Source organism: Anopheles nili, chromosome 2 (genome assembly GCF_943737925.1).
Source record: "Anopheles nili chromosome 2, idAnoNiliSN_F5_01, whole genome shotgun sequence".
Classification (NCBI taxonomy): Eukaryota; Metazoa; Arthropoda; class Insecta; order Diptera; family Culicidae; genus Anopheles; species Anopheles nili.
The window spans coordinates 46,022,052-46,040,717 of record NC_071291.1 but is presented as its reverse complement, the minus strand read 5'-3'; positions in this window follow the sequence as shown (position 1 = coordinate 46,040,717).

The following is an 18,666-nucleotide window of genomic DNA, read 5'->3' as shown; positions in this document are numbered from 1 at the left end:
GCAAGTTACCAACCCATCGCAATTAGTTTGATCAACTCTCGCTCTCACTCTCTCTCTCTCTCTCTCTCTCTCGGTTAATTCTTTCACCACAAATAAACCACCCCCACGTTTTGAGACGCTGAGACGCGCCACCGATGAACAAGAGCTAATCCCTCCATTGACGGTTTTCATCCTGTGTGCCTCGGAACGGAACGGCAGGGTAACAAGGACTACGCCTGCTGCATCGTGTTGGACACTCTGCAAAACCATATGCGCATCCAAACCGAGGGGTAAATTGAATTGCTGATCTAATTTTAGACTTTCCACCCCCACATTCCTTGCTGATCCAGTTAGGTAGCCCTTAAAGTCAATCATAACCATCGGATACTCCCGGCTGGGATGTCAAACTAACCCATCCGTGGGAAACTTTGCGACTGCAACTATCCGTGGCCTATTTGCCTCGACGCACTCTCCCGTTTCGGTGCATAACGGGGTTGGGTGGGTGGGAGTGCATAAAAGGATACCGGAATTTCTTCCACCACCTGCGAGATACATGTCAATGTTGGGTTGTTGGGCAACACACCTGTGGATATCGTTCGTTCGTGTGCCATCCTGGGTCCACCGTGGGTCGGTTTTCCCGTTCCCAATTTATGTGCCGCTCGAATTCGAACACAATCCATTGTGGCGAGGGTGGCGTGGGCGTTGTAATTCACCGTGGCGTGGTGTGGAGCAAGGCGATAAGACGCAAAGGACCACGTGATTGACGACGCGGGCATCGTAACCAAATTATTGGCCAACGCAGCGGCTCAAATTAATTTACGCTGCACCTGGAGATGAAAGGAGTGCATCCGATCGGTAATCGAATTATTGCAATTAAACCGTGCAATCTTAAGCCCATTGATGGTTGGGATGCGTTTTGTCGTATCAGCGGTACCACGTCGACGGGCGGTGAATAAAATCCACCAGCGATGATAGGGCTGAGTGCATTGATTTAAACATCTTCGTGGAACATCCCCATCCCCAAAACACGTGTGAGTTTCATTTTTATTTGCTACTCGTGGAATTGTTTTCTGGTAATTTACAAAGTAACGTACATGCTCTTCTGTTGCGAATTTAAATGGCAGACTTTGATAAATTGGTATGCTATATCGTAACAAAGTATCAATTTAATCAAATAATTGATGTGTAAGGAATAGTACACTGTGTTTTAAAAAAGCATGTGAGTTTTGTTTAAGTTTTTGCTCATATAATTGCCTTTCAATTATTCAATTCTAAATACGGCCAGGCCGTTCTTAAATAAATAACAACAGTAGTTATAGAATTGTATTCATTTTTTTTACAAAATAACATAGATTCTTTTCTGCTGTGAATTTAAACGAAGATTCCTGCTTTAAAAAACAGGTATATTGAAGGTATACTAAATTTCAAATATAATTTCATTTCAAATTGGTATACTAAAATATCTCTGGCGCATTATTATTATTATTTTGCTATGCTATACCTTAGGCATAACTTGACGATGTGGCAAAAATAGTTTAGCTTATTTTAATGAATATTTTTTGCATTAAAAAGTAGCTATATTGTTAAGATTAACCGCTCATAAATGCATATACCTGTAAGATATAGGTCATCTTGCTGGCGTAAAAAAAAAGTGGTGCCTTTTTCTCCATTTTTGTATTAAAGCCGCCACCGTTTCGGTTAGCACAGTCCCGTATTAATGCCATATTAAATCCCACTCCTGTTAGATGCACTAAACACCAAACCCTCGGTTGCGTATGATCGCACTATTTGCTATTTCGCTATTGTCCTGAAATCTGCAACGTAATCCGCGCGTCGGGCAAATGACGGATAATGAGAGAAATCCAAACACACACACACACACGAAGGCAGAAGCGTAGACATTCCCTCAAGCAAAAACAACCTTTTTTAAAACATACTAATCCTATCCCCAGGATCACGAGCATCAAAATGCAACCTGCATCGGGGCTGGGTACGGCTGTGCACATGTGCATTGAGCTAACAAACTGCGGGAAGGACGAATTTGCGAGTGGAGAAGACGGAATCGAGGCAAATAACGGAAGCAAACAGGTTTATATACGCACACACACGAAAAGAAAGAAAGAAAGAAAAAAAAGAGAAAGAGAGAGAGAGTGAACAATTATCAACAAACGATGCGTTCGATGGTTCGAGGGGTAACGTAAAATAAAAATCAGTATCCAGCAGCAGCAGCAGCAGCAGCAGTGTGAGGCAGAAAAATGCGCGCCCTTAAAGCACCGATGCTGGAATGCACGAGAACCGTAGCTAAGGGCGGAAAAGTTGTGCGTATGTGCTGCAAAACGCCACACGGCAGGATAGACGCCAGGAAAAGCCCATCTACATACGCGGGCTGATCGAGCTCAGTTGGTTAAAATAAACCTATAGCTTGGATTTAGCGCGCGCACACACACAGGGAGCAAGGAGTGTAGAGATTTTATTTAAATAACGCACGTGGATTAAATAATCGAAAAGTTTTCCTAGGTCTACGTGTCGCATAATCACGAACAAAAAAAAAATAGAGTGTGTTTAGTTTGCTTGTGTCAGGCTAAACTAATCAGCCCATGCATTCACGACGCTCAATCGGCAGCATTATTAGCGCGCATGAGAGAGCGAGAGCGAGAACGCGTGCACTTTAGTTTCGCGGTAGAATATCCTTGAAGCAGGATAGGGTTGTAGAATCATTTTTTTTTTTGCTAGCTTGCTTAAACCAAAGCTAACATCACGTTCAGTCGCCGCGTTCGTTAGTTAGTTCACTCGGAAGGCTGCACCGCCTTGCTACACGCTACTAATGCCGGGCTGGGCTCACGCCGCAACTCACCGCCCATTATATGTGCCCGGGATGGATTATTGTAGGGGATAAATTATGGTTCAATTATTTTAATTGAAGATGAGAGAAAAAATAAATCTCCATCGCCGAACCGACGCACACAACCCACCGGTTGCGAGGTCCTGCGTATTTGTTGCGCACGCATCTCCATCCTACCGCGTAGACCTTTCGATGGCGAAAGGAAAAATAATTTTTGAAGTCCTTTCCGTCCCATCCACCGACCGGACTCCCGCACTACACAACCATCATCATCATCATCATCATCATCGTCATCGCCAACAATAACCGATGCAGGGCTCTATTTTCATGCACTTTGCGATGCACATACGCAGCACGAGTGTGTGTGTGAGAGAGAGAGAGATAGAGTAAGGAAATAAAAAACGCACACGCTAGATGCACCAACACCGGCAAAGTCGGACGCATTTGAGGCCTTTCAAACACTACCCCGTCCGGCTACTAGCTAGCTGGAACTTGCTCCTGGTAGTCCGTTTTCCAGGTCCTTCCGGCCTTAAAAAGCCATTGCACCGGGTTGCCCGTTCGTAACGGTCGAGTGCGTTCGCCCACCAGAACTGGTGGGCGCAAAACTTAGTTATCACGCGTTCGTTCGATATCCTATCCTCCTAATGAGGGGGTAGTTTTTTGAACCTGCTCTAATCGCACGCACAAATATGGCATCGTGGCCTCGTTGCGCGCCACGGATGCGGCCCCGGCTGCTTAGATGCGTTCGACAAAATCGGCTCGTATTTTTTTTTTGTATAAATCGCCACTCACTCGCCGCACTCGCGTGAGTAAAAATCCCGTAATTGATGGATTACTAGCTGCCTGGCCACCGTGCATCTCAATCGGGCAGAAAAATGCACATTACCAGCGAACGAGGCGAGCAGTCTTTTGAATATTGTTATTCGACGACGCTTATTGGATGCATTCGGGGAGAGGGGTGGCCACGATGCATGCGTATGTGGGTGGGTGGGTGGATGCATTTGCGTGTGCCCAGCCGGTATGTAAATCTTTCAATAGGAATTCGTTCTGTCCGATTGAAAGGACGACCGGACGGTTCAGTGGACGATGCAGTGGCGTGCTGCGTTTCTTTTTTTTTTGTTTGCTCGTTTGTTTTTGTTTGCTAGTGTGCTCGATGATCATTCGATGAAATTCTTTCGAAAGATCCATTTCCTAAATGAAAAGACTGCCGAGAGCGGGAAAAGCGGATATGCCAATGGTGGGCGGTCGCTGAAACAAAGCAAAACATATTTCTCGAACCTCACAAAAGGACATATGGGTCATTGCTGGCAGCAAAACGCGCTGGAATAATAGAACGCTCGTCGGCCACCACGGTTCCCGATAAAAAGCATTACAATTATTGTTTTATCTGAATGGTGCGCGCGGAAAATGAATGGCACAAAACGCCAGAGCAGCAATGGCTTCGAATCGATTAATTGAATGATTTAATCAAATTTTAACCCATCGAAAAAACATTCCACACGGCTGGCCGCGCTGGCCGTCCCATCTCGTCCCACACGAACCACAACATTGTTTGGTTCAACCGAGTCGGGGAAGGAATGAGGCTTGGTGGTTCATCGGAAATAGATGGAATAATTTTTATTTTGTGGCTTGTTTGCATGCAATAAACAAGCATTTTTTTTAAATAGATGGAAGCAAGCGTTTTCTACATAAAGGCAACAATCAGTGAACGCTTCTACCAAATTCTACCTTTATCATCCGTCCTTGGTGATCAGGCAATCAATAGCTAATTGCGAGAACTTGCTAAAAACACTTTACACTTAGCACCACAGAAAATCAAAGCTCATTGTCGAAAATAAGCAGATAATGTGTTCCCGTATGGAACATATGCGTCAATAAACACATGGAAAAATAACAAATTCAGCAAAATAAACTGCTCACAATTATAATCAATGTGCTCCTTTGGTTCTAAAGCACAAATCTACACGTAATAAAATAAAAAATTGATACCCTAACAAAATTCATATTAAGCATAATCTCAAGCATTAATAAGAGATGCTAAATTAATTCTGCTCCTTCTATACACCAGGTTTTTTCATAATGAAACTGTAATAATAAAGGCGGAGAAACTCGTAGACTTTACATAGCATAGAAAAGAAAAGGACAGGAAAGAATGAAGTAAGGATAGGATTTGTTAGATATGATTAAGTTAGATTAGGCCACAGTACTTAAAAGCTTCTGGATTTTATGATAATTTCTCCTTAATTCCAACATTATTAATTCACCATATTTAAACAGAAGAATACGTCAGCAATGCTATGTAAACTAAGTTGTCAATGAGGAGGATTTAAAAAATGAACCCAGTATAACATCAAACCAAATGTTTAACGAGCAGTGCATATTCTATTCAACAATTCAATAAAATATTTCCAACTCTAACTCCTTGCTGATCTTAAAACGCATAAAATTACACACCCAAAAAGTGTGCATTAAACGAAAAGCTTTAAAGTGCATCAACGAATGGTAGAATCAACGCATGATCAAACTCGATAAGGTTAGTGTCCTGCTCGAATTTTTCTCTCTTTCCCCTGTTTGGGTGCACTACATTACTATTATAAAGAAATTAAGCCTCCCTCACCCATGGCAGTGGCGAAGGTTGGCCACTCAACCCCCGCACGACAGCAGGGACGATAATTTGTAACACATTGTACACATCGCGAGCCCGCGGTCAGGTAATCGCGGTATAGAGAGCCCACACCGTGGGCACGGGCCATTTAGTGCCCGAGAACACGTCACCCAACGTTTATCTTCTTTGGCTAGGACGCGCAAAAACACACCTGAACAGCCGAACGGCCACGGTCCGGAACGGCAGACGAATCTGTTTAAAGAAGCTGCTCAAACGCTGCCAATCTGTCAACATCGGTGTCGCCGAGTTTGCTGCCCTATTGCTGCTGCTCTGCCATTCCCGAGCTGCTGTTTCCCGAGCCTGTGCTACTAATCGTGCATCAATAATGGGTGCCCTGCGAAACAACTGGCCCTCGGAACGCGGGCTCCAACGTCGGAAGGTATCCGGTGCTTGCGAAACTCTGTCCGGCACCGTGCACTCACCGGTGCGCTAGATGGGATTTCAATTGTTGAAATGAAATCGATATTACTACATCGGCGAAAGAACAAACTCGGTGCGGGGGTAAATATTTATCCGTCCGCCATATTTTATCGCGAAGGCCCCCCTTCAAACTAGCCCTCTTGCGGAAAGCTGCGTGTCTCTGGAGGTGGAAAAAAAACGAATGAGAGCAACAAAAAAACAAAAAAAAAGGGTAACACACTGTTTCGAAATCTGAACGTACACATTCGTTAGCGGGAAGGCCTATCATTGTTGGAGGACGATCTTTTTTTTTTGTATTAACCTAACTTTGGATTGTAGAATTCATCGTTTTGCGATGACATTTTATGGTAAAAAATTTCCTGCAACCTACCTACCTAAGTGAAGCGACAAAAATCATGCCGCAACTACTCGCAATAAAGTCAAACATTTTCCTAATACTAAAGCACAGCCGCATGGCATTTTGAATCCGTTCAGCACCAGGCACACTCGCACACAAAGAAACGCACAGCATTATGTCATGCGTCGGAGGAAACGCCATTTTTATAAATTGGTATAATCTGCCCAAGCTCTGCCCCAAAGCGGCACCGACCGAGAAATGTGCTAAGGGCCGCAAGCACGCATGCAGATGCACATAGGTTGCACACGTAGGAAAAAAAAGTAAGCAAGCAAGCAAGCAAAATACATACCCACTCCGGCTCTCGCCTTTAAAGCCGTCCGATGATTTTCCATCCATCAGTGGCAACGTTTGTTTGGGTCGCTGATGAACATAAAAATGCACAGCAACCAACGATTAGGCTGCAACGGAGTGCTGCACACTGCCAACTGCAGTGCGCTTCGGCCAGCGAATGATAGCAAAAAAAAAACAAAACAGGGCCAATTCACCCCCACCGGCCGGTCGTACGCCATCGCTTTTAACCGTACGATTCGAGAATGAAAATCAACAACACAGCGGCTATAACACACATGAAATGAAAAAAAAAAAATGGCAGCAGGAAGAGTGCATAGCATTTTCACCAAATTAACACGCACGGCGTAGATGAACGATTTAATGCACACCCGCTGGACGTTCTCGGCCCCAAAGCCCATTTTTTTTCTTCCCCCCAGGCTATGCTAGCCCCAGCCTTGCTGTTAGTGAACCTTTTTTTTCGTTGTTGTTTTTTGCTCAACCCCTTCAACGATCGCTCGCGTTGGTGCTGAGGAAGCGGTTGTGTGTGCTGCACATCACATTAGAGGGTATGTAACGATTTAACCACTTGTGCGGCTGCAAGAATGCTGCAAGTCATCAGGCATTTGAAAGAAAAAAATTCACAGTAAAAGCTTTACCTTCCTTAACACTTTGAGTGTCGTGTCACCCAAAAACAATGGGTGACGGCAAATTTTCCAAGATGTCATGTCTCCTATTTTTGGGTGACGGCAAAAGCGCTTGATTTTAAAATGCAGCTTTTAAATATATAGAACAGCTATTATTCCCAAATATCAATTGTATGGCTAAACAGAAATACGAAGGAACGTAAAGAAAGCAACCGAAGTGTGAAGTGAAGAATTAGAGCCTGTGCAACCGTGGCTATGACATCTAAGCAAGAAACGCTTGAATCGTGGCATTCTGAGGAATATCCTTAAAAAACGCCTGGCACTCAAAGTTGTTTTACTCTTTTAAAGACCTTATTTTGATACCTGGATCAACCCATCGAAATGCATCCAAAGCACATATGCAAAAATGAATTTAAGAAAATGCACAGCTTTTTTTCACACGCTTCCTCGCATCAATAAATCACACCACTTTCAGGATTAAGGATCCATTCAAGCGCTCGCATACCACCCTTCTCTAGCTCCGAGGGTCAACAAACCCGCTGGTACGCAACAGCGCGCTAATAAAACAAGCACCAGCAGCACCAACAGTACCACCCTCAACATAAGAACCACGTGCGGCAATGCAGGATGCTTCTTCAAGTCCACCTACCGCGGTGCGATTTAATTTCATCGAGCCACCGAGTCCACCCATCACGCCCGATTGGTTCGACTTTAGTGTCGATAGCCGGATACGCCGGATACGCCGGGTCCAGGCGATGAATCTCGAAGGCTCGATCACACAAGCGCACCCGGAGTACGGTACGATGCCTACGGAAAAAACCCGGCAAACCGATCGCATTACAATCGCTGACGGACGGTGGAACGCCACCAAGGAATAAGGGGCGGATCCCTTACCCGAACCCGCGTAAGCGATGCCCGACCATCAGCGATAGGCACTTTAAAAACCAATTTAAGCAGCGATAATGATTTCATTCCGCTTCGGGGCGTCTTCTCTTTTGATGCGAGCATCCAATTTAAAAACATAATCATTGTTTGATATTTTTTTTTTATACGCCCTTCACTGCTTCTGCAGCGTCTTCTTCTTGCACTGCTGCCTCCCGTGCTTTGGGTGCGTATCCTGAACATCCTGAGCACCCGATAAGGAGGCAGCAAAACAAGGATCGCTCTCTCACGCGTATGAACAGTGTGCGATACAGCATTCGCAGTTGCGATACAATTCAGGTAGCAGTGTCTACCATCGAAATGGGGCTGATGTGTGCTTCAGAGCTGCTAAAAAGTCCTCAAAAACTCACCCGCCACGCACACACACAAACATCGAATACTGTGTGTTTTGGCACACTGCAGGACACAAGCGCAGCACAAGCAAAGTCTTTTCCCACACTGTGTTATTTTATTTTCCACTTCGCTGCTGCCACGCGAAGAACGGAGCTCCCAAGCGCATCCTGAGAGCGGCTCGCATCGCGCTACGCACACATCGCTCACAATCGCTTCCTGTGCTTTTAGTTCCGGCTTCAAGTTCCCCCCCACCCCCACAACTCCTCGTGGGCTGCCAATTACTTCCTTCGCGTTCGGTGGGCATCAACGTTCGGTTGGGCTCAGGGGAGCATGGTCCGTCCCCACCCAGTTTTACCGAGCCACGTAAACGATCGAAATGGAGCTGGCAAAATCGGGCCAGGAATAACAAAAAAAGAAAAGAAAACCGAGCCATCGTTTTCCTCCCCATCGAGGAACAAATAAAAAAAGGCTCCCCCCCCCAGAGTGGTGCATCTTCTCGAACCAACCTCTCGGGGAAGGGTGTCCTGATTCTCCTCCCAATTCACCCCCACACACATGCGCGCGTTAATGACTACGACCCGTGCCGGTGTCACAGGGTCCCCGGTTTTTGTAGCCGTTTGTTTTTGTCCTCGGTCGGCATCTTCCTGGAGTACACCTGCTCCTGGCAGATAGCGGATGTGGTGCATCAAATGAATGCGACAGCTGTGGTGCATCCCCGGACCAGTACGTGTGTGCGTGGGAAGGGGGAGTGCGCTTTGTTTACGCAAGGATAACAAACAATCCTTCATCGAGAGAGAGAGAGAGAGAGAGAGAGAGAGAGAGAGAGAGAGAGAGTAGTCGCAGAGATCTGCTCGGCGCCACAGAAGTCAACGGTGACGTCGGTGGATCTCGCTAGACCGTAAAGCCAGCTGCCTTGCCCATCGAACGCCTTACATCATCATCATCATCATCATCATCGCCATCATCATCGTCAGCATCGGGATAGGCAGGATGGATGAGCCCCATTATTTGATTGGCTTCCAACGAGGCCGAGTCTTGGCCTGATTACTTCGGGGTACTCCAAGAATGCCATCCGGGAATCTTAGGCCACCGTTTCGATGTTCAAAAAACAAAATCGCACTCAAAAATCCTTCCGCAAGCGAAACAGAAGAAGCAACAAAAAAAAACGCACACGCAACAAGACATCATCTTCATCCGCCTCCACCCGTCATTTGAACCCTCGAATTCTCGCCAGCGAATCGCCCGAGCAATTCACGCGCAATCACATGCGAATGTCACGCAGCTATTGTTCTTTTGTGTGCGAGCCGTCATTTGCCTGTTTGCCTCCGTCCAAATAATCCCGGCTTCCTGGAAGACACGCGTGTGTGCAGACGAACGCTTTCCTTCATCCCTTTTTGCCGGGCAGTGCGATTGGGGAAGGATGTGCGCAGAAAAAAACCCCAGGAACAGGAGCCCATCGGACGACACTTGGCCGGTTTTTGTGTGTGTGTTTTGTAGCAAGCCCTCTATTTGTCCCTGTTGCATTCAGTGCCTGCGCCTTTTGTTTTGGGGCAGATTTGAAGCCCTTTTCTCTTGTGTTTATTGCCGCTTTTTCAGCACCAGAACCGTCAGGACATCGTTCCGGATCGTGGGGAGGCGATTAATGGAAGCGATGCTTAAAGATGTAGGGGCAGCTTTAAGCTGCGGCTGCTTTTTAACTGTCGATAAATACCTACGCTACCAGAATGCTGTGGGGGTGAAAGTGTACAACTTTCAGTCGGCGGCAGTCACATACAAATTGTGGTGTTTCGTTACAATTTTTGCCCGCCCCCAATCCAATCCAATTAAGCACCCAAACAAACTTTTTCTACACACTTACGTTTGCTGAAGGATTTGTTCATGGCACAGGCGCATCTCAACCGTGCAGAATTCGCAACAAAAACGCATTCCGACGAGCGTCATGACTGCGTGCACGTGAGTTTGCGAGCTGCGACAGTTTGCTTCGTGCAGGATTTAGAGCTCCCTCTTGGGATGGATGGAAATTGCGCAATAGTGCAAAAATTCATACACTATTTGAGAGTGCACTGCTTTCCTAGGATCTGAATCCGATCCGGTTCTATTCGCTAGCGCGTATCTCGCTAATTAAAACTGGTGCACAATGGTGTCACCCTGTCGTATGTGGCTGGTGTACCAAAAAATCACATTTTCTAGCGAGTTCTTTTTTTGTGCTCCCCCTTACACGAGCAAATGTTTCCATTTATTTTGTTTTTCTGCTCTGTTTCAGTGCACGTTTGTTTCTGAAGCGCTTAACGAATATCAGCCCCCCTCCCACTTCTAGATGCATAACTCGCCACTGCGCCCGTACATGCGCCAGTTTTCTGCGAATGTCAATTATGTGGCCCCCGAGCGACGAATAATTTCATGGCGCAACAGTAACGATTTGCCAAACAATCGAACGGTCGACGCGTGCACCGACCGGCCCGGGGCGCCATCGGCATCGAATGCAGTTTGCTGCAAAATTGTGCATCAACAAGTGCACCCGGGAGCCTGCGTTCTCACTCGCCAGTGTATTGCTGTCTCACTCGTTCCACGTGCCACGTTCTCTCGACCGCGCGACCCGACCACGCTGGTTGGACCACGTTTGATTCGACAAACGGTCGTCGCACGTCGGATCAAGGTCTAAGATCAATGCTTATTTGTCTTGTTTCGGATTTGCCCCACTCCGAAATCTAGCACCGGCTTGCCCGCAACAACCCCCGGCCATATTGCATTGAACTTCGCGCGTGTTGTTTAGGGGTGCCCTTTGCGCAACGCCAGCTCGCTCGGATCGGTGCCACATTTTTCTTTTTTATTTTTCATTTTTTTTTTTTGTGTGTGGCTCCATCGAGCAGCCCCCTTTTTTGCACGCCTTCGCTGCCATTTTGTGGTTTCCGAGCTGCGAGTCTCAAAATGGCTCAAGCCTGGCCTTGGGGATCTTTGACTGGCTTGACGAGCTTAATTTCGATCGCGCATTTTGTCTCTCGCTCGCACTCGCCCATGGGCTACTCGATCAACGTTTGACATATGGGCTAATGACAGTTGCGCGCCCGGCCGCAAAAGGTGCGCGTCTTTGAGATGACAGTTGCAAGAAAAGACTATCCCTGAACCGGGCGACCATCGTGACCCTCGACGGGCGGGAAGTGCCCCCTGTACCGACCGGTGGTGGTGAATCGAAGAGATAAATTATCATTTGCCATCAGCGTTGGCAGCGTGTCTTGGCCTCTGCGGTGTAGTTATTAGAAAACACTCGAAATGGTGCCGGAGCGTGTCAAGCCACACGCACACACCACTGTGGATTTCCGGATCGTGCTTTCCCTGCCTACTGAGGATTGTCGTTGGAAAGTGTTCTTTGTCTAAGTTTCACCGTCTCCATTAAGGATATAGCAATAGTTTGTTTGACATTTGACCGTGCTCGTAGTTATTTCGCGTTCGAATACGTACGCTAGAGCAATTCCAGAAATATGAGTTTTACGAGACAGATCGGATATGAAATAAAAAGCTTTTTCCTTGAAGCGTGATCAAACTCATACCCATACTTCCCTGTAAGCTGTAACGCTTATGGCATTTGACATTTCCTGCTGCGTGTCCTCACATGCACACAAAAAAGGACACCAGAAAAGGTGCGCCCTGCAATCGTCCTAATGGAAAGATAAAAAAAAAGGTCACCACCGTCGTAACTGATGACGATTGTGATATCGACAGCAAAAAAAAATCGTCTTAAATAGCCGCCGGTCACAAATAACGAAATTAAAATTCTACCATGAATAATACAACATCTAAGGTGCGTTGCTTCTCGCCAGGGTCGCTCGGCCAAGCACCTAGACGATTAGCTGTCAATCAAATTCCTTCGATTCGTATCCCGCGTGCACCGCACCGCACCTTCGCACCTTCACGTCAAACAAACAACGGCTCTGTGTGTGGCTTCTCAGACCGGTCAGGAGCCAAAAGGCACTCGCTACATCGGATTCATTTCTAATCCACTTCCAGCTAGCCTTTTGCTAGCGCGATGATAACGGCCACGGAACGGACACAAAAAAGGCGCAACAATCGACGTCGGCAAACCCAAGGAAATCAAGATGCCATTATCCCTCTCACCCACACACACACACACGTCGAGGCGCCGCTCGGTTGCATTTTGCGATGCACCCACACCAGCAAAAAGCGATCAATCCGAGTCCTAGCTGGTGTTAGACTTCGGTTGAATTAGCACGCGGTATGCGCAAGGAAATAGCCCTATTCACCGCAGGTTGTGAAGGATTCTCACCGCTCGTTCACCACCGATCGCGGGTTGAACCCTTCCGCTTTCCTCCAGTGGCCACCCTACGGCCACCTACCCTACAAAGGAACCTCACGGAAATGTTCACGGCCATCCACAAGAGTGGCGAATCGACGCGATCGGCCACAAACTGACCGCTAACGCTTTCGGTTGCTCAGGCCGAATCCAACGCGAAATCACGATGCAATCTCAAGATCCCCTCACCTCCTACAATACTACCACCCACCACCCACCACCCCCCACCCCCAACCACCCACCGAATGCAGCGATCGCTTAGTGAGTAACCTTAACTTTTCCGCGCCTGCTCCCCGTGCGATTTGCTTCCACGTTCGGAGCATGATTTATACCGACGAAGCGATTAGAATTTTAGATTTCCCACCCTCCCCGCACTCACCTCGTGCTTCCCTGCCTCCTCGTGCCACGGATAATGGCCAGGGTATTAGCTTAACTCCCGTGAGTTTGCGGCTGATTTATGGTAACCTTGTCGCCGGACCTTTTTGCTGGTCTGTAGCTCGTTGTTTTTTTTTCCTATTTGTTTCTTTCGAATGCTTGGGCCCGAGGGCCCCTTAGCCCGAGAATAGTAACCGAGAGTCGAGTGAGAGAGAGAAAAATAGGCATGAAATGACTTGTTCTATTCGGAACACAATTCCAGGGCGAGATTCCTTTTTGTCACGAGCAATAGAAATAGCGGCGCAAGCGAGTGCAATTGCAAGTGCAGGCTGCATACAAATGGATGGATGGTCGAGTTCGCCTTCAACTCGGCGTGTTCTCGATACCACAAATTTGTCACCGCTATCGAGCGGCACTGGTTTCGAGCGGATAACGAGCCCAACAGAAGCCAGTCGTTGGTTAATTAAGTGCTCTACAAAAGGGGGGCCTTTTGGTGGCCAATATTCCGCTCCGTTTCAGTGGGCTAAAAGCTTCTTCGCCTGTGCATTTATCCTAATGCCAAACAATTGATCAACCGATCGACTGATCGAGCGATTGAACGAGCCACAGCAGCGCGATAATAGCGCGCTCGAATCCACGACGGGGGGTCCGCGTAATGCAAATAAATTGCTAACCTTCGCGATCTCGCGCGGTGACAAGGTTCTGAGAAAAAGACGCGCCACCAGAGGGCGTGTAGAATCGAAGATCACTTTCAGCCTGATGGTGGATGACTCACTCACTCACGGAGTTTGGAGTCAACACCGCCGCAGGTATCGATGATGACGCGATCCACCCAAGGACGCCAGGACAAAGACAACCCTGCCTAATGGCGAGGGAAATTAGACGATCATTCAATGCGATCGTCGTATCATTATCACCGGCGGCAGCCACTACCGATCCGAATCAAGGCTTCCACACCGGATTAGCTTCTACCGGATTGAGATGATTTTCAACTTCGTGAAATACCACCAGCCCGAGCGCGAGCGATGTTGAGTGGCATTTGCGACCCTTAATTCAAGGGCGCACTTAACTCGGACTGGTGGAGATGTATTTTTACCATCCGATTGATCGCTCGCTGAAGTGTTTTATGAGCCCTTATACCCAACCCAACCGAACCGGAACCTGGGCGGGTGAGATTGAGACATTGGGTTTTAAGACACCCGCAGCCCAAGACACCGACCAAGATGTCTGCGACCCCGAAGTCTGATAATTATGCTAATTTGATGGATGTTTCGCTTCCTTCGCGCGTGTTCAAACCAGGGGTCGAACAGGCGCAACGACCACGATCGAGGCGACCCAGTCTGTGTCTCGATTCCGTGGCCATGTCCCAACAGGGGTGAGAGTTTATCAACCCTCCCTGTGTTCCGTGGCTCGTCGGGGATGATGACAGGTTTGCGATGCCGAGATTCGACCATCCATGCCCATCCGCGTCTGTTATCAACGATGACGCGCTTTACAATTGTTGCTCCCCCTTTTTTTCCGCCTTCTTCGCGACGAGACGCTCGAACTGCTTCCCACCTTCGGGAAAAAAGGGGGCCTCCGGATATCCGTTCCCGCGTTCACGCGTCTTAACGGGATCGTCGCGATTTTTCTCTTCAATTAAACGCCCCCCCGGTGGCCGTGAATTGTTTCGCGAAACTACACCCCACCCGCCCCTCTTTCCGCCGACAAAAACATCATCCCGACCGTGTCCCGGGGAGGCGGGGGGGTTGCGATTCCACCCCCACGATGCGTACATGCGTATGTTTGTTGCGCGCGGTTTAGAATTGATTAAACTGCGCTCAAGAGCATAATGAGCCTACGCACGCGGTTGTTCGCTCCGAGGGCCCGGAACATGTTGGCCTCCCTTCCCTCCCTTGGTGTTCTGAAGCCACTCTTCTCCCCTTTCTTGGGGATTTTTCCGCTCCCGGGGGTGCTTTTGGGAAAAACCACACCACACCGCTGAAGGTGTTTGTCCGTTTGTTTTGTTTGATTTCTTACTTCGCTCGTCCTCCACTCAACGCTCCACATCCACGTTGTTGGGGCCTCATTCCGACCGTCCAACGGGGGGCTTTTTCGCGGGATCAACCCCGGTTCGGCAGCAAAATGGTGGCAGCGGTAGAATGGAGAAAAACAACTCAACAGCGGCAACAAACAACAACAAAAAAACCGCGCATCCATCACCATCATTCTCCCACAATTATGAGTGCGGGTTGGCCGGTTCCGGTTGCTCGCTTCCGTTGTTTAACATTTCTATTCTTTAATGGTTGTTTGCGTCTCGCAAACTATTTATATTTGTATGCCTCCCTGGACGGAGGGAGGCCTTTTTATTCCTACTGAGCCAACTGCACGGGGCGCGATTTCGCGGGTATTTTCGCCAGAAAAGGGCGCTGCGTTCGTTCTGCCCCAGCTCGCACCGCGTGCATTTTGAGAGAGCCTTCGTTTCGTTGATGCGTTATTGAGGGGGTTGCCTTTCGTGCGTTTATCGCCCTGAAGAAGGGGCTTGGACTCTCGTGCATCAAAGTGTTCGGTTCGTGAGTAATGTACCGCGTGAAATGGGCATTAAAATTAAGGTCTTATTACGGATTCACTCCCCATCAAGCTGCATGGCGGCGTATTAGCTGAATCGATTAACACGTACGCGTACAATGTAACATGGGTCGATGGCATATGAAATCGTTCGCATAAGTGCGTGCTTCGAGTGGTCAAAATTTGATCTATCGAGGAAAGCTTCAAGCGAGGTAATTTAGCACAAATCACTATCTGATAGAGATGATTTTGTTTTCGAGGAAAGAAAACTGACTATTAAGATGGGTAACTTCATTACAAGCGCAATGATATTGTGTGCATCTGACGAATGACGAAAATGATAGTTTTCCCCACGCAAATGGAATCCCGAAAAAAACCCATCTGACGAATCACTGTGAATGTCTAACAACTTCAACTGCAACTGTGCGCTGCAAAGAACCTGGCGGATAAAGAATGCAATCAAGCGCAAATTACTGCACATCAATGCCACCAAATAGGCACACCGATTGTACTCCATCGGTCGTGGAAGAATAAAATCTCATTAACCATCACCCGACGACCGACGACACCACCTCACGAAGAACCCGCTCACATTCGTCACGTGCCAAATAAATGGGATGGAAATGAAATAAGCACAATGACGATGAATAGGGCGCCTCGCATGATAAATAAATCATCACACACCGAAAGACACAAAAGCTGCTGTCCTTACCCTTGTCTGTGTCCGTCCTTTCCCCAGTTAAACCTCGCCCATGAAAATACTGAAAGCCTATACCCATGCGGTGCTCATTATGCGCGGTTATTCAGCGCGAAAGCTCGGTGTGAATATTTGCCGCCTGGGCTATAAAAATCATAATTAGAAAATTATATTTTTTACCCCGCAATTTTCCACCGGACGAAGTCCCGCGTACCCTACTTGGCCGGCTGGAGGTCGGTCGGTTTTGTTAGACCCGCCAAGGCATCCCTGCCCAAAATGTACGCCTCTGCGCTGTGGCTTTTTGGCCCCGTATCGGCCGGTTCCAAACAAAACGAGCGTCCTATACGTCGTTACACACATGGCAAGATGGATAAATGGCAAGAAGGCTTCGTATGTGGTCCGCAGCTCGATGTCGCGCAGGCTTCACTCTTGAGCAGCCATCGAAAGAGAACTGGGAATAATTTTAATGAGGAATTTGCGCCATTAATTTGCACGCGAATGCACGCCGCTCATTATTCGGCTCCGCGAGGTTACGATGGCAAAAATGGCAGAACGAAAACGCGCGGCTTCGTAGGCTAAATTGATATGGTATTTTAATCCATTTTGCGCACGAATATAATACAATCGGGCGGAGGATATTGGTACTTCGCAGGTAAGGCGTAAGAAATGCTGTACAAATGCAAGCTTTATTTGTAATACCATACATGGTAGGAACATTGCACTTTGTGATGCGCTGCATTAAATGCACAATTACATGAAATATTAAGACGGCACAATTACATGAAATTAGATCGAGTTTTCCACACACAAATATTCAATCTTTGCAATTTCTGTACACCTTTCCTTAATATACCCAGGTTTGTTAGAAGTTTCCGGTGCGATAAATTTAATTCCGAGTATTTCCGTAACGACGTTTTATTCCGAGTATTTTCGTAAGTAAACCGTGGCAAGATTCTCCGAAACATCATGTATTTATTGGAGCGGCGCCAAAAAGGACCAAAACCCCAATGATTTTATCCTGAAACAGGGATTTTATCATCCAATTTTCATCAAAAATATGACTGATAAAAATCTGCTAAAACTCCTTCCTGAAACAGTTTTCTTATGCATTTCTTCGCGAATTTTCCTCAAAAATGTGATTGTACAAAAAAAATACCAACAGGCGGGTTTCTAGCAACATCTTTTCATGCCAAAGCTCCTGGAACTCCTTCCTGAAACAGTTTACTTAGGTTTATTTCTTCTACAATTTATTTATGCATTTCTCCTCCGCTGCATCTTTTATTAGCGTTAGTCGATGCTTGTTATTTTTTCCTGGCATAGAACATCGACTTATATAAAGCTCAATCGCTGAAAAACCACAGAATCTTTACAAGGCGTTGATGGAACGCCATAAGCCCGACAGAAATTGATAGCAAAAAAACCCTCACAATCGACCACACGCCGTACGCGACTTTTCGAAAGTTTAAACACCAGCCACGACCAGCAGACGGTAAGCGCAGAAAATTAAATATTAATTCCCCCGGCGTGAATGACAGCCGGTAGGTAAACGAAAAAGTCACACAAATGCGTGTGCCGACACCGGGTGCGTTACCGAGCGAGCGAGAGAGAGAGAGAGAGAGAGAGCAAGGAAGAGAGAGAGAGCGAAAGAACCACCCCCAGGCCAAGGAAACCAAAATCTTCACCCCCACGACGGTCGTGACGTGGCCATGTCAGACACCAAACCCGACAAGACGGGCTTCCTGCTAATAATTTCGCAAGATGCACTTTTTGTGGCTGGTTTTTTTTTTGTTATTTTTGAAATGCTCACTCCAGCTCCCGCAAGGGCATGCCGCGGTCGTTCCATGTGTTAGTGAGTGCGGTGACGGCTCGAAGCGAATCCAAAGTGCGTCTCCATCACTCAAACCGTCCGCTGTTGACGAAGAACCGACGCCGGTGGAGACGCCAGCGGTTGAGTTCCTTGGACCGGGAAAGAGACGGCACACAAGCGTAGGCGAGAGCGAGATGGGCGACCGTGCAAGAAATGGCGCTTGCGAGTGAACGTGCGAGAACGAACGAAAGAGAGAGAGAGAGAAAGAGAGAAAGAGAACGCACGAAACTCACACTCAGTAGCAAGTGCCGGGTGTGTGTGGTGATAATGGCCGCGCAAGGAGCGGCCGACGATTCGAAACCGGAAAGAAGGTCAACGAACCTGTCTCAATTTTTATTTTGTTAGGATAGGTTCGGGTTTCAGACGCCAGACGGTCACT